Genomic DNA, 16888 nt, shown 5'->3' on the forward strand with positions numbered 1-16888 from the left:
AAAAGGCACATTGCAAATGAATCAGTACATGTGGTATATTGATATACACTAATATTGTCGTTGGCATGAGATGTCAAAAAGGAAGAAGTGTTTTTTCATATCTCACAAAAATTTTATCACTTCAAGAGACGACAAAGAGGGAGATATCAAAGGCAAAAAAAATTTGATAGAGGGAGAAACTAAAGGTAGAGAGAATTCTCATAGTTGAGAATTAGAATGAAACTAAGGATATGTTCCTTACTTTATTCTAGCTCTAAAATTTCATTGCATTATGATATGTTATTTTTCTATCAATGCCAAAGAGGGAGATTGTTGGAAACAATTGATCAATTGTGTATTGTCTTTGATGTTATATAAAATGTCATATCATTGTCAATCAGCATATTTCGAGCTCACTCAGGCACTGAAGATAGTTTCTTGTGTCAACTGAGCATTCTAGAGTTTGCCTAGTTCAAAAGTCAATGTAAACTAAGTTCACTCAAGTGATAAAGGAAAGTTTACAGAAGTTGAGTGTTAATTAAGCTCACTCAGTTACTAAAAGAAATATTGGATGGAACCAATGTTAACTGAGCTCACTCAATTACCAAAGGAACTTTATGAATATGTAGTGTTAACTAAGTTCACTTGGTTAGCATAGGAAAATTACTTTGAGTTAGTGTCTACTAAGTAAGGTCGGCTAATGAAGGATTTTCTTGTTTTTTCATATTAAGTATAATTGAATTGCCCATTGACTCGAGCCGACTGAGAAGATGAATATTAATTATTATAAAGTTATGTTCAAGAAAACTTGACAATGTGTAAGATATAAATATAAGGTCCAGTAGAGGGTTGAATGTGTAGTGGAAGAGAATTGAAGATTTGATGATGCTTAGAGGAAGTGAAAATGAAGGATAAGTAGAATATCCTTATTGAGCTACAAAGATACATTCAATCAGAAAGGATAAAGTATACAAGAAAAAATTGAGATCTGTAATCAAAAAATCAGTTGCATCAGAAATTAGGTCATCTCATTATTACTCTATAACTATTTTTGCAATGATCTAAATCTCTTAACAAAGTTGGCTTAACATATATTAATAAATCCTCTAACAAGGCCACTCCTAATAGGGTGATTAAATCCTCTAACAAGATCAAACCTAATAGTGTGTTTTGTAACCTTTAATAGGGTTGGCTCCTAATAGGACTTACTTCAGAAAGTGAAAATCAGTAACTAGTTGCAATTGGTGGTTTTTCCCAAATTTGATTTCCGCGTTAAATCTTGGTGTCAAATGTTCTCATGATATTTCCTTTATGTGTTTGCAACTAACTTAAAGTAATATTAATCATAGATAATATCTTAAATTCTTTCATGATAATATTTTACCAAGTTATTTCAGTGTTTTCCAAGCTTCAACATTTGTTAATGAAAACTGAGTGCCTGTGTATTTGCCAAGTTATAATAGAGTTCTATTTTCCCTGAGTTTTGATTTGTATTGACATCTAAGGGATCTAGGATTTATTTTTGTAGTAACTAATTTACCCTTCCCCTCTTAGTTACTTCTCATTTATTTCCATTAGCCAATAGGAACATTAGTCATTTGTAAACCTTTTTTCTAAAATATCCTTGTACAAAGGGGATCACTCTAGCAGGTCAAAGATAGAAATCTATGTAGGGGTATGTTGAAATTGGTTCACAAGGTCACAAGAGGACTTAGAAGTGGTATCTATTTTCTTAGATGAGGAAGACCATACTCATTTAGCATGAGTTTGTTTGGAAGTTTATGCAACCTTAAGTACAACCTTAGATTGACCCCTAGTAATGATGTTTAATCTTTCAAGATAAGAAGAAGAGGTGGGATGAGAGACTCTTAAGAAAAAATTTGATCTTTCATCATCCATGTCATAGTTAGGCTCCTCATCATACTTGGGTTTCAACATGTAAATGCTCTCATCAATGGGTTCAAGCATATATATAACATTGTCATTGTTGATATATGTGTAGTGATCTTAGCATCATGATTTTTCTTTTTCACATTTGATGTCTCCCCTTGTTCATACTTGGGAGAGGTTCCTTGAAATAATTATGATCAGAATTTTTGACTAGCCCATCAATAACAACTCTTCCTTCATCAATGAGATCTTGTATAACATCCTTAAGCTTAAGACAATGATTGGTGTCATGACCTTTGTTCCTATGATAGTTACAAAAGTGATATTTTCTCGACCAAGGAGGTTGACCAAATGTATCAAAAGGTCTCAAAAATTTTGGAAGCATAATGAATTCATTAGTAAGAAATGTTTTCAAAATCACCTTATAGGAATCAACCAAAGAAGTGATAGTATGATTATGTTGAAGTGGTGGTCTAAAGTTATGTTTGTTGGAATATGTCATCTTTGTAGCTTCTTGTTGTTTTGTAGATAGGATAGCATTAGCTATATTGAATATGGATTATTTATTCTTAGGAACATCAACTACCCCATCATTATGAACATACTTGTTTTTATTCCAAGGTTTTCCTTTTACTTTATCATTTCCATTGCATTGGTTTTATTATTGTTCAAGACTATCTCCCCCTTCTTAATGGAAATATATTTTATGTGATAAGAACTCCCAATCATGTTATAAAAGTGAGAAACATTATTTTCTAAGATCGTAATGTAGCTTAGATATGACAATACTAACAAAGATATCAATTTTCTCATTCTTAGTAAGTTGTCAAGAATTGTGAGCATGCAATTTTCTTTGTCTTTGTAAGTAAGTGATGAAAGGTTCCCCTTGTTTTTGTTTGATGTTAGATAAATACTTCATCGGAAAGAGGTGGTGTATATTGTAGGAATAATTTTAAATGATCCTTTGCACAAGCTTATCAAAATATTTGAGAGGAGGGGAAGTTTTTCTGAACCACTCCATGGCTTGTCTATTCAAGCTTCTTCAAAAGAACCTCATGAGATATGTGTCTTGGTGCATAAATTCCATATTAGGCACATAAAATTTCCTAATTTGATCATGTGGATCTACATTTCCATAAAACTTATCATACATAGGAATCTTCACATCCCTTGGAAAGTGCATCATATAAAGACTTTTGTCAAAAGGGAGTGAGAATATAGATTCAATGAATGAAGATTTAGGATTCTCCTTTTCCATTTTCATGCATGAAAATTTTTTTGATAAGTCCTCAATTTTTTTTTTCAAGATATCATTTTCATTTAGTTCTCTTTTTGGAATAACCTTTTGGACATCAAAGTTATGAGGTAACTTCTATCCTCTAGAACTTTAGCATGTAAAGTATTGGTCACCATTTTTCTCTAAAGCCTTAAGCATATAAGGCTTTTAAGGTGGTCTTCTTATTGAACTCTTATGAGTTATTTGATGCAATCTTCATTTTCTATCTCACTCCCATGTTGTGAAGGTTTTCCATATTAGGAACATCTGGGTATGGATACATAACCCTCAAAATGAGACCTTGGAGTCCTTGGAGGGGTATTGTTACCATTGTTTCCAAAGTTTGCATTATTTTCAAAGGGATTTTTATAGGTAGCATTACCATTTTGGTTCTCAAAAGTATATGTAATGATTCCCAAATCCATGAGTGTTATTACTGTAAGTATTGTTTTCCTCATACATATAAGTGTTCATCCTAAATGTCATGTTTCTTTCTTGTTCAACTTTCTCTTGTTCTAGTCCATGGTAACCTTTCATCTCCTTTTCAAGTTGTTCTCTCCTAAATGAGAAAAATTCATCTAAGCATTGGCTTATCTCTTATTTATTCATGGTGAAAGATACATTATTTTCATCCCTAGGGGTATCAAGTGGAGTGCCAAAGCAGCTACCAAAGTGACTAAGAGAATCATACCAAGTGGCAAATTTGTCTTCCACAACCTTACGAAATATAGGTTGACCCTCAAGACATTTCTTATGTGGATGCCTAGTTGGAGAAGGTAATTGTTCAAAGATAAAAGAAGGATGACTTCCTTGGCCAAATTGGATCCAAGTTGTAAGCAGCATGTAATAGCTTATATTTTAGCCTAGTAAAATAACACAAAGCACTTTGACTCTAAATTTAGAGAATCAAGATTTTCAATTTTCAAAGGGGGTAGCAATGAGAATAAATTTTCAAAAGTGTTTAAGAAACTTACAACACTAGTGACTTGATTTTAGATCTAAGAAATAAGCCAAATAGAAAAGTAGGTAGAATAAGCATAAATGATAAGCAAATAATCATGAAAAATCTAGTATGTAGCCAGGATCCAAGGTGCCAAACATATAGATTTCAAACCATGAATGCAATATGATCAAATATGATCAAGTATGGACACCCCTGAATTAGATAAGAGTGTAATAAAGGTAAAATTAAGTAAGTTTATAGTCTAGATGATAGAATCCAAAAAGCAATATGATAGAGGGGTACCAAATACTTTTGTATGATAGTTTTTAGGAAGCAGTATGACAACTTAAGCTAGTATGACAAACCTTAGTATAGAAGTATGATAGAATTTGAATGGAAAATCAAAAAAATTCAATGTTTAGAAGTATTGTATGATATTATTCAATGAAGCAATACAATAGTTGAATAGAAGAGATAGTTTATGTGGCTTTGTTCCTAAAAAGACATATATTTTGACTAAGTTTTTAACCAACTTATGTAATGTGATTATTGTAGGAGAGTTTTCTAGATAATTTGTAATAGAAAATAAATGGTTTTGAAAGCAATTTTGGTATGCAAACATATGTCTTCAAACAATTGGACAAGGAACAAAGCAACCTTGCCAATACAAACAGTTATGAGGTTTGAAAGAAAAAATCCCTATGAAGACTATTGTTATGTTTATGGTCAAATTATTTCTATTGATCTAGCACATTGGAAGACATATTAAAGTAATATCTACCTAAAGGACATAGTGCATTACTCAATACCTTGCCCCACAACTTGATTCTCCCTTGCCTTACGCAAAGTAGTTTCTATAATAGATATTTGATTTGTCATAGATGGGTTACCCACATCTAAAGGAACACATATGGTGAGTCAATTTTTTTAATTTAAGTAGTCTACTAGGATTAGTCCTTGCACCAAGAAATTGAGTAGCTAAAAAGGATGGCTCTAAATCCTAAAGTGTCAAGTAAGGGTTTCATACATAAAAACCCTATGGCACCCAATACAAGACATAATAACAAAATTTTTGGCCACAAGAGTACCTTAAGCATACCCACCTAGTGATCTTCTCATGATCACAATTCCACAACTAATCTCACCAAGTGAAGTCAAGTGTTATGTCCCCTAAGGATTTTTTATTTGTTAAGACGTTTTGGTTATAGTGGGTCAAATTAGCTAGGTTTTTCTTATTCCCACTTTGGGTAATTCCTATTGGTATATTTCCACTAATAGAAAGCCCTCTAAAGGTAAAATCTCACTAGTGAGATTAGAAAATAAGGTTCACACCAAGGAGGTCAAGAGTTTTTATTACCTAAGAAGGTGAAGAGTATAATCTCCTATTCCCCAATGCTTTCCAAAAACACACCAAAAAAAGGTAATTAAGACCACTAAAGTGTGGAATTTACCACACACTTTCTTGATTCATTGAAGGTCGAGATTTATAATTCACCTAAAAGGTGAAAAGCATACTTTCCTACCAAAAAAGAACTTGTACTAATGGGTTTCATGTGTCTATAAAATGAAACAACTAGTATATGTTGCACATGAAATGAAAAAAAAAATACACAAACCAAAAAAAAAAGACTTTTTTCTTAGGAAACCCTACAATAATGATAGTATCCCCTTTTTATTTTGAAATTTTCCTTAGAAAGCAAGCAAGAGAGGCCACTACAAAACAAATAAGGGTTAGCACATAAAAATGATTATTAAAATCTAAAATTAACCCTACAATACTACTATTAGGACCTATTAGAAAACTAATAATCCAAAAAATGAAAGCTTGGAAATGAGAAATACAAACTAGAAGATGGATTGAAAAAAAAAAAAAAAAAAAAGACAAAATGATAATACTAGTTGAACTAGTATTAGACTATACTTCCCAGTATACCTAGGTGATATTTCTACCTAGTATGATACTTCGTATCAAATAGTATGAAACCTAATCCAATTGTAGTATAATAAAATATAGTAAACCAAAATGATGGTTAAACTCACACTCTATCATACATGTTAAAGTAATAAAGTAATTTCTTATTAATTAAATCATATTGATTTAATTATTAAGACACTTATTATCTCTCATTTACTTAAGCTAAACTTTGTGCATATAATAATTAATTCTTTTATTAATTATTATCATGGAATATAGGTTAGTTACCTAGGTTTTTGATCTCCTTTTATAAGGATTGGTCTCTTTGTAATTTATTCATTCACTTTTGATTATAGAAATTTCTCTTTTTTCTCATAAAAGGTACCATCTATGGATCTAGCAATTCCAACCACAATAGTTTTCTCTTCTCTCTTTCTATGATAGGTGTTTACATGCAGGTGATTCTTGGTAGTTGTGGAGTTGATCTTTCATCAACTTCAACATGGTGTTAGAGTTTCAAATATTCATGCCCATATTCTATTCTTGGGAGGTTTGGTTTGGCTTTTAGATACGTGTTTTTTATTTCAAAAGGTTTTAGTTTTTAGAGTTTTTATGTAATGGATCTTAGGGGTCACCTTTTTCAATGCATTTTCATCCCAAACGGACATCACCATTGAGCTTAGAGCACCCAAAAATAAACTTTGTCCAATTTGGACATAGTTAGAATCTAAGGCAAAAAAATGTTGCTCCTAGATTGAGCATGTTTCCCGAGGTGATGATTTTAATATTTTTTGGCATGGAAATCAAGATTTTTGGCTCAAGAATTAAGTTTTTTTGGCACAAAAATTGAGCTCTTTCTAACATGAAAATTGATTTTTTCTAGTACTAAATCAAGATTTTTGGCATAGAAATTGAGATGGAATATGGTATTGAACTAACATGCTTCCCAAGGTAATTCTGGTATAGACTAACATGCATCTTGAGGTGATGTTTGGTACATAACCTATACGCTTCCCAAGATAGTTTCTTATACAAACTTTGCGCACTTCTTGAGGTCCTGAGGCTATGATTTTTTATTTCTCCCTGCTGACTCTTTTTTGAACTACCTATGGTTTGTTGGTTGTAACTAGCTCATCCAGACTTCATTTTTCACAAAATGAAATATCTTTAGAAAGATAATTCTCAGTCTGTTGTGATGTTGTAATTTATTTGGACATTTGATTCTATTTGGATGCCAATTTATGAATTCAAAGTCATAAGTTCTATTTTGCACTCTGGGTGACATATCTTGAGACATTTTGCTTTCTAAATTCTACTCCAAGAACATTCTATTCAATTTTCTTTTTTCTTTTTTGTGTTATGGTGGATATCTTGGTTGTTGCAAGTCTAGGGATCGATTTTGTTACTTTAGATTATTTTTCATGGGTTATGTCTCTTTTAATTTTTGTTGACATACTTTTGTAGTATTTTTGCAAATTCACTGAGATAAAGTACCACTCTATTGTATTTTAGGATGTTGCACATCTTTGTATTTTGTTGTAATTGCACTACAATATAAAGTTCCTTGGGTTGTTTCATGTTTTCCATATTCACCATCTTCCTTTTTCAAGTGAATGGTCTTTCCATGAAATTAGCCTCATGATGTGTTGATGACATGTGCCATTATAGGTATTTGTATTTCTTTTGCACTCTTAATGATCCTGGTTCTTCTTTATGTAAGAGATATGCATTCAGTTCCAGTATTTATGTCTTACCTCGTATTGTTCTAAGGGGTTTATGTTGGTTCTATTTCTTTCTTGGTTTAATGGAGTGAGCTATGTATTTAGTATTTGATCCTATGAACAAGGCAATTGTAGTGGATAGATACCTATGCATTTCACTAAGATGGATTATTTACCTTATAGAAATTCTTTCATTCCTATTTTTGGAGGCTATGAATATATCTTCCATCTTTGATTGATCATCTCTTCAAAATTAGTATTCAAAGCCTAGTCATGTTCTATACAATGGAGGTTCTTCATATCAGCAATTTGGTAGTGTTTGCAACTTCATGCTTCAATCGTGTTCTTCATTATCATCTTTTTTCCCTCTCTTTTGTGGAATCCCTTAGTTTGGAGGCTTCTTCAGTCCTTCACTAGTTATTTTTAGCATTATTTCCATCTCTTTTTGGAGTAGGGTTTTTTCCCATGTGGTTTTCTCTATTTCTCCTCTTTTAAGAGATTTGGTTGTGCTTGGGTACCTCATCAAGCCTTGTTGTTGGGACCCAAATTTACTTTCAGTAGTAGTTTCTATATTTTTAACTAATCCCTAAGTTTATCTTAAAATGGGTTCTTATAGTAATAAAGTGTTTTCTTATTAATTTAATCATATTAATTTAATTATTAAGTCGCTTATTATCTCTAGTTTACTTAAGCTAAACTTAGGGCATATAATTGTTAATCCTTTTATTAATTATTATCATGTAACCTAGGTTAATTACCTGTTAGGGTTTTGATGTCCTTTTATAAGGATTTATCTCTTTGTAATTTATTCATTCACTTTTTATTATAGCAATTTCTCTTTTTTCTCATCAAGAATGTCTCATCTATGGATCTAGAAATTTCAGTCTCCATAGTTTTTGCTTCTCTCTTTCTATGATAAGTGTTTGCATGTAGGTGATTCTTGGGAGCTATGGGGTTGATCTTTCATCATCTTCAATAATATCCCCTTATATAAAGTATCATATGATCATAGGAAAAGTATTGTGCAATATTTTTGTTTGTAAAACCTGAATCAACACCTGCAAATGAAAAAAGAAATGAAAACATGAAAAATGGAGCTAAACAATGATGTTCAACCCCATGGCGGGTGCTAAAAATATATACCAAAAATAAGTACACTTCTCTTAGATATTTTATCTAATAAATCCAATAAATTAGGAATCTTGATTGGAAACTTAGAGCTTGCTATCTATGACAAGCAAGAACTATGAAACAATGACTATCAAACAAACTTATCTATGCAACACTTGTAAGGTGCACCGTGAATGAAAGACTCAAATCAAAATGCAAGATAAATGAGAAAAAAAATATTCTATAATTTAAGAGATGCAATGCAAGAAAAGTAAAGACTAATGTACTTGAAATAAATTAAAGATCTAAGCTAACAATGCAAGAGCTATACTATGATCAAGACTACGTTGTGGTGAGATGCAAGACTATCCAGAGTGAGGTGAGTGCTCCAAGTGCTATAAAATATATATCAAATATTGAAGTATAAAATTAGAATAAGTGAACAAGAGATGAGAGAGTAAGGAGAGAGACTCCTTTTAAAGAAAAATTGATGGTGTAGATCAAAGACTTAATCAAGGGTGTAGAATGAGCCTTGAGTGATCCATCTATGAAAGAATCTCACCTAAACAAGATCAATGATGATGTTTAAGAGGAAAAGGATGTGTAGAGGAGAATAAATATTTCACCTTCCTTGGAAAATGTGCCCCACATGTGAGACAAAGATGTCTTTTCTTTTATATTCAAATTAGGAATAATATTTTTATGTGTACACTTAGGATAAGTGGGATTTTGGGGATTTTTTTTAATTAAAAGGGAGAAAGTTATTTCAATTAAATAAAAGACTTAGGGTAAAGTGGTCAAACCATAAGTTATAATAAAATAAATTTAAAAAGTAATGATTTGATAAAAAAATAAGAAATAGATAAATTAAACAAAAATTCTAGAAAGGGGACTCATAGTCTAGATGACCATTTATGGGTGATCACACTAACATTCAAACTATTGATTTGGAATTATTTTATGAAACTAACACTACTTTACAAACTAGGTTACAAGGAGAAATACAGATAGAAGAACCTAGATCAGAGCCCTAAGTAGAAATTAGAATTGAACATGTTCCACCTAATACAAATATGGAAAAGAATCACCCTATTTAATAGATCATTAAAAGAAAGGACAAAGGAGTTATGAAAAGAAACAAGGTATATGAATAACTATGTTTAATTTCTCAAGTTAAACCTAAGAATGATAATAGAGCTTGTAAAGATGATTTTTGGGTTAAAGTTACAAAAGAAGAATAAGATCAAATTGAAAAGAACAAGACTTGTGAATTGGTTCCTAGACCTAATCATAATAATGTTATTGGAACTAAATGGGTATTTAGAAACAAGATGAATTGACAAGCGAAAGTTGTGAGAAACAAAGAAGGACTGGTATGTAAAGGTTATTTATAGCAAGAAGGAATTGATTTTGAAGAAACTTTTACAACAATTGCTAGATTAGAGGTAGTAAGAATATTTTTGGTATATGTAGCTAACAATAACTTTAAAATTTATCAAATGGATTTGGTTTGATAGATAAAGATGATATGGTTTGAAAATTTAAAAAATCATTATATGGACTGAAACAAGCACCTAGAGCTCAATATCTAAAACACTTGTCAAATTTGTGATTTGTGGAAGGTAATGTTGATGGTAACTTGTATATGAGAAAGAATGATAAAGGATTTTTTATTGTTGTAGTATTTTTGGAGGTAATGATGAAGCAACTGAGGCATTTCAATAAAAATGAAGAAAGAATTTGAGACAAGTGTGATTGGAGAGATGAAATACTTTTTGGGATTGTAGATTGTACAAAAAAAAATGGTATTTTTATATCACAAATGATGTATATTAAAGATTTGATGAAAATATTTGGATTAGAAACTTGTAAAAATGTTGGAAGACCTATGGTAACTGGATATAAATTATCTAACAAAGTGAAATCCCCTACTCCTTAATAGAAAAAGTGCATATCTATGCTTGGTGGATTATAGTATTTGACACACACTAGACTTAATATAGCTAATATAGTTGGAATTGTGGCAAGAGTTCATGCGGATCTTAAAGAGTCACATTATGCAATAGTAAAATGAAATTTTAGATATTTAATAGGCACACTTGATTATGGATTATGGTATGAAAGATCACATGATTTCACTTTATGTGCATACACCGATGTTAATTAGGAAGAAAGTATAGATAAAATAAAGAGCACTAGTGATGGAGCATTCTTCTTGGGTAGAAGATTGGTTTATTGGTTGGGAAAAAAATAGGATTGCATTTCATAGAGTTTGGAACACATAGAGTATGTAATAGCAACAAACAATTGTAATCAGATTATTTGGATGAAGAAAATATTGAAAAACATTGGAATAGAATTCACTGAGCCTATTATCATACATTGTGATAACATAAGTACTTTAAGTATGTCAAAGAATCTAGTATTACACTCAAAGATAAAATATATATCTATTAAGTATCAATTTTTGAGATAGAATGTGATGTCCCCAGTTTTAGACTAGGTTTTATAATAATATTCTATTAATTTAATATATTTATATAGATAAATATATGATATAAAATCATCTAATATATTATTTATATATTTAAATATAATGATAATATATTAGCATTAACTAATGGTAATATATCATTATTTACTAATATAATAATATTACAATATATATATCTAATATAAGTATCTTATGGTATATATAATAAATAAAGATGGTGCTAAATGAATGGTGAAAACGTTATTATGTTATCTAAATGGCTTATATTATCCATAAGCCCAAGGATACACTACAAATATGGAAATTTATATAATTATTAAATGTTATACATATATAATATATGTTAATGTATATTTTTACATATATGTTAATAATCATTATTAAGCCTTAACCATAACAACTAGGTGAATTATTATTTGAAGGGATGCAACCCTCCATGACCATTCACTAGTAATAACATATATAAATAGGAGAGCAAATAATAGACTAAGGGATATCATATATGGATTATTATGAAGACTTATAAAATGAGAAGTTGAATAAGAAAATGCCCTAAATGGGACATTATAGAGAAAGTTCCAAAAAAAGAGATCAATTTGGAATATGCTAGCGTAAAGAAGAAGATAATAGATATATTCACAAAACATTTTGCTAAAGATAAATTTGAGTATTTGAGAGGCATGCTTGGAGTCATTCCCCACCCTATTTTAGAATAGTTGATACATAGATAGCATTGGTCTAGCTAGTAGCAAAGTACTATTATTATGTGGACTGGATAATTGATGTTTCATCTATGTGGGAAAATTTTTTCTTGAGATTAGTCATTGAGGATTCTTAGTATTGGTATTATATAGTGTCTTTGTTCACTCGAGCTTGAACATGTTGGAAATGAAGAGTGAAATTGAGAGAGGAGGGATAACCACAAAAATCATTCCTTTTCCCTAGATGTCAAATCAAAATTTTCACTAAATAATGCAATATTGTCTAATTCGGTTATAACTAAGGCAATTTTGTAACAAAATTATCTTATAAATATTAATCTACTTTAACCTTTAGCAATTTAGATGCAAAAATATAAAGCATAAATAAAATAACTTGAACATAGATGACACAAAGATTTAACATGGAAACCCAATTTGGTAAAACCACCATGCAACTAGTCACAATATTTTTCACTCTTCTAAAGTGAACCATGTTAAGAGCCAACCATGGTAAAGGTTAAAATACATACTATTAAGTATGAACTTGTTAGAGGATTTAGATCACCCTATTAGGAGTGGCCTAGTTAGAGGTCTTAAAACACTTCAATCTTGAAATGTAACTTTGTTAAAGGATTAATAAAAATGACTATTAAGTCAACTTTGTTAAGAAATTTCCTTACTGCTACAATGGTTAGAAAGTAACATCAATTTGACTTGATTTATAAAGCAACTTCCTTTGTAAATTCAGATCTCTTTTCTAGCTTGACCTTTGGATCCTTACTAATTAGAATATTATTTTTAGTTTACTTTTCACACTATCTTGCTCTACCTTCACCCACATATCCATCTTATTCCACTTCTTATTACTTGCACAATATCCTCACTGCTTGGACTTTCTTATATACCATAGGCTTTGATAAGTCAACTTAAATACCTTTTCAAATTATCAATAAACATATAAATAGTCAGCCTCAAACAATTAATAATTAGACAATTGTATTATGTTGACACTCGGTCAATACTAAGATTGAATGCTCGATTAACACAAGAATTCCTTTGCATCTTATTCCACTTATTATTACTTGCACAATATCCTCATTGCTTGACCTTTCTTATATACCATAGGCTTTGATAAGTCAGCTTAAATACCCTTTCAAATAATCAATAAACATACAAATAGTTAGCCTCAAACAATTAATAATTAGACAATTGTATTTTGTTGACACTCGGTCAATACTAAGATTGAACACTTGGTTAACACAAGAATTCCTTTGATGTCCAACCACTCAGTTAACACTACAAGAAGGATATCCTTCTTTAACCATATGTTTGATTAACATTTAATGTTCTTCATTACCCATTTGATATGTCAACATTGAAATATGCATGGTTAATACTACTAGTCCTTCATTTCTTGGTTAATACTAACATTTGAGTAACATCAATGACAACACACAATTTGAAGAATTGTTTCCAACAAACTCCCTCTTTACCATTGATGGAAACATAACATGTCAACATAAAATGATAAAAGTATGATCAATTAGATAATATCCATATTTTCATTCGTATTCTCATCCATACCAACTCCCTCTATGATTCGTCCTAGATTTGTCTCAACTACTTCCAAAATGAATTCTCCCTCTTACATTTGTTGTCACTTTGTTGTGTACTTCTATCATTTTGTCTCTCTTTGATGTAGATTCCATCATCTGAATACTTTCCTTGTAAGATACAAAACTCTACCTCTTTCTCTTTGATATCAACTATCCCTTGTTGACACTAGACTCTCTCTCTCTCTCTCTTTTGACATCAAATGCCAAAGGATTAAAACTTTGAATTACTATGTACCTTTTGTATAGATTCATATGCAATCTTCTCTACATTTCACACCTGAATTGTAACTCTCTCCATCAACTTGATAAATCTTCAATGAAACTTTGTTGTTGCATCATTATCTTTACCTTTAGTGAGTATCAGATAGGGGAATAACCCCTAGCTTACCTCTTAGATATATAGATGTAGTTTACCTCTTAGATACATAAATAAATCCTTAGGTAAAACCTTAGAAAATATGCCTACTATTTGCTCCTTGGTTTTCACATATTCCAATCTTACCTCTTTGTCTTGAACCAATTCCCATAGTTAATGACACTTGATTGCACTTATATTGTCACAATAGATAACTATTGGGTCCTTGAATTCTTCCTTCATACCTAACAAAAATTTCTTCATCCATATTATGTTAGAACAATTGACTACTATAGTAACATACTCTACATCTACTAGTGATTGAGAAAAATAATTTGTTTCATGCTTGTCCTAGATACTAATCTCTTTCCAAGAAATAATGCTCCTCTACTGGTTCTTTTTCTATCATCAATGCTTGATGCCCAATTTGCATCAGTAAAGGTTTTGAACTCAAGATTTTCCTCCTTTCTTATACCATAAGCCATATTATTCAGTTCCTTTTAGACACCTTAGAAACCTTTTTACTATCATAATGTGATTTTATTTAGGATTTGTAGAAAACCTTGCAACTATGCCAATTTTCAATACAATATTAGGTCTGGTATGTACCACATACTGAATTTTTCTAATCATTGATATTTAGGTAGTCTAATTTACCTCTTATGACTTATCATTTTTTTAGAGTTTATGTCCAGCAGACATAAGTGTTCCAAATAGTTTGGAATCTTCCATTCCAAATGCTTTCAATTTTTTCCTAATGTAATTTGACTAAGTGATGAATATGACATCTTTCATTTAATGAACTCATAGACACACAAATATTTTTATCTCTCTAAACATAGACATCTCAAATTCTTTCCTCATCTCTTTAGAAAATGATTTTCATAACACCTCACGTGCTCCAAATATGAAATCATCCACAAATATTTATGCTAGTAATTTCTTTTCCTATGGTCCTTCTTTTATATACAAGTTACTATTTTTATTTGTCTTTTCAAAACCAATTCTTACCAAATATCCATGTAGCCTTTCATACCATGCTCTAGGAGATTTCTTCAATCCATATGGAGCATGGCCAGTTTTACATACCATGTCTCTTTTTCTTGGATCAATGAAACCTTCAGGTTGTTCAATGTAGACTTCTTCTTCCAAGATTCCATTTAAGAAAACTAATTTTACATCCATCTAATATATTGTGAATCCCTTTAGAGCAACATATAGTAGTAGAATTCTGACTTTCAAGTCTTGCAATAAAAGAAAATGGTTCCCCATAGCTAATACCTTCTTCTTGTGCATAACCTTTGTATACTAGCCTTGCCTTTTTCCTTTTTACTTCTTTCTCATTCAACTTATTTTTGAATATCCATATTGTACCAATCACATTCTTATACTTGGGTCTAGGTACAAAAGACCAATTATTATTCTTTTCTATTTGCTCAATTTCTTCATTCATTTCCTCTATCCAACCTTAATTTTCTAAATCATATTTTATAGATATAGATTCAAATTCACTAAGAAAACATGTACCTTTTAATTTTTTCCTTGTCAATATGACATCTATCTCTCCTCCAATTATTTTTTAAAGTGCATGATGTCCTCTAACATATTTTGCAAGTCTTGGATCTTTCTTTCTTGATTTTCAACTTGGTTCACTTGGTTCTCCATGATTGTCTACCTTTTACTTAGTCTCCTCTTGTTGATCTGTCTACAACTTGGGTTGCACTGACTTGGGTTGTATTATATCTAACTTGAGTTCCTTTGACTGATCTAGCTACAACTTGGGTTGTACTACCTATGACTCAAGTTGTACTACCATAGATTTTTTAGGGGTTCACTTTGCTATTGCTTGGCTTCAACTATTTTTGGTAAAGTCTTAGGTTCCTGCTAGTAATAAAACAAACTTTCTATAATTTCAAGCTCATTGTTTCTGTTTTCCTCACTTCTTTCTACAAACTCATCAATATTCACATGTGCAATTTCTATGACTTTGTGAGTAGAAATATTCAAACATTTCTATGCATTACTTTTATTGGAGTACCCTAGTAATATACCTTCATCACTTTTCAAATCTATTTTTGCTTTCCTTACATCATTTTCTTCCAAATACTCTAAGATAACAAACATTAGGCTTGTACCTATATCATAATTCACAAGGCATTTTGTTTGTATCTTTCTTCAGTTGAACTTGGTTAATTGTATAAACTATTGTGTTGATTGCTTCTCTCTAATATTTTGGTGCAATGTTCTTCTCAGTCATTAGTGTTCTTGCACACTTCATGACTAATATATTCATTCTTTTTGCTATACTATTTTGCTATGGTATCCTAGGTGTTGATACCTATCTTTTGATTCCTCTTTCATTAAAAAACTCATTGGATTCATTTGAGATGTGTTCACCTCCTCTATTTGATCTCAAATATTTCATATTGTTCCTTGTTTCTTTTTCAACTATATCCAAATACCATTTCAACTTTTGAAAAGCATTAGATTTATCTTCTATGGATATTAGAGTCATCATCCTACAATAGTCATCAACAAATAGAATGAAATATATGTCTCCACACTAGATTTCTATAACTATTTGTCTATAAAGATCTCAATGAACTAGTTCCAAAACTTCTTCAAAATTGTAAGAATTACTTTTGAAACTCCTTTTACTCAAATTGCCAATTTTACATTGTTTATACTTTCCTCTATTTGAGCCAATAAACATGTACTTTAAGTAAGATCTAGATTTAAAAAATTACCTTTTATATGATTGCCAGTCCCAACTAAGTTTCCTTTTCCATCCATCAACTTAGCTTTTCCATTCACAAATTCTACCTTGTGTCCTACATTGTTCAGTTGTGCCACACTAAGTAGATTATGCCTTAATCCTTCAACCCAAT

The sequence above is a fragment of the Cupressus sempervirens genome, chromosome 5, assembly GCF_028749045.1.
Source record: "Cupressus sempervirens isolate cs-2001-9-10 chromosome 5, ASM2874904v1, whole genome shotgun sequence".
Classification (NCBI taxonomy): domain Eukaryota; kingdom Viridiplantae; phylum Streptophyta; class Pinopsida; order Cupressales; family Cupressaceae; genus Cupressus; species Cupressus sempervirens.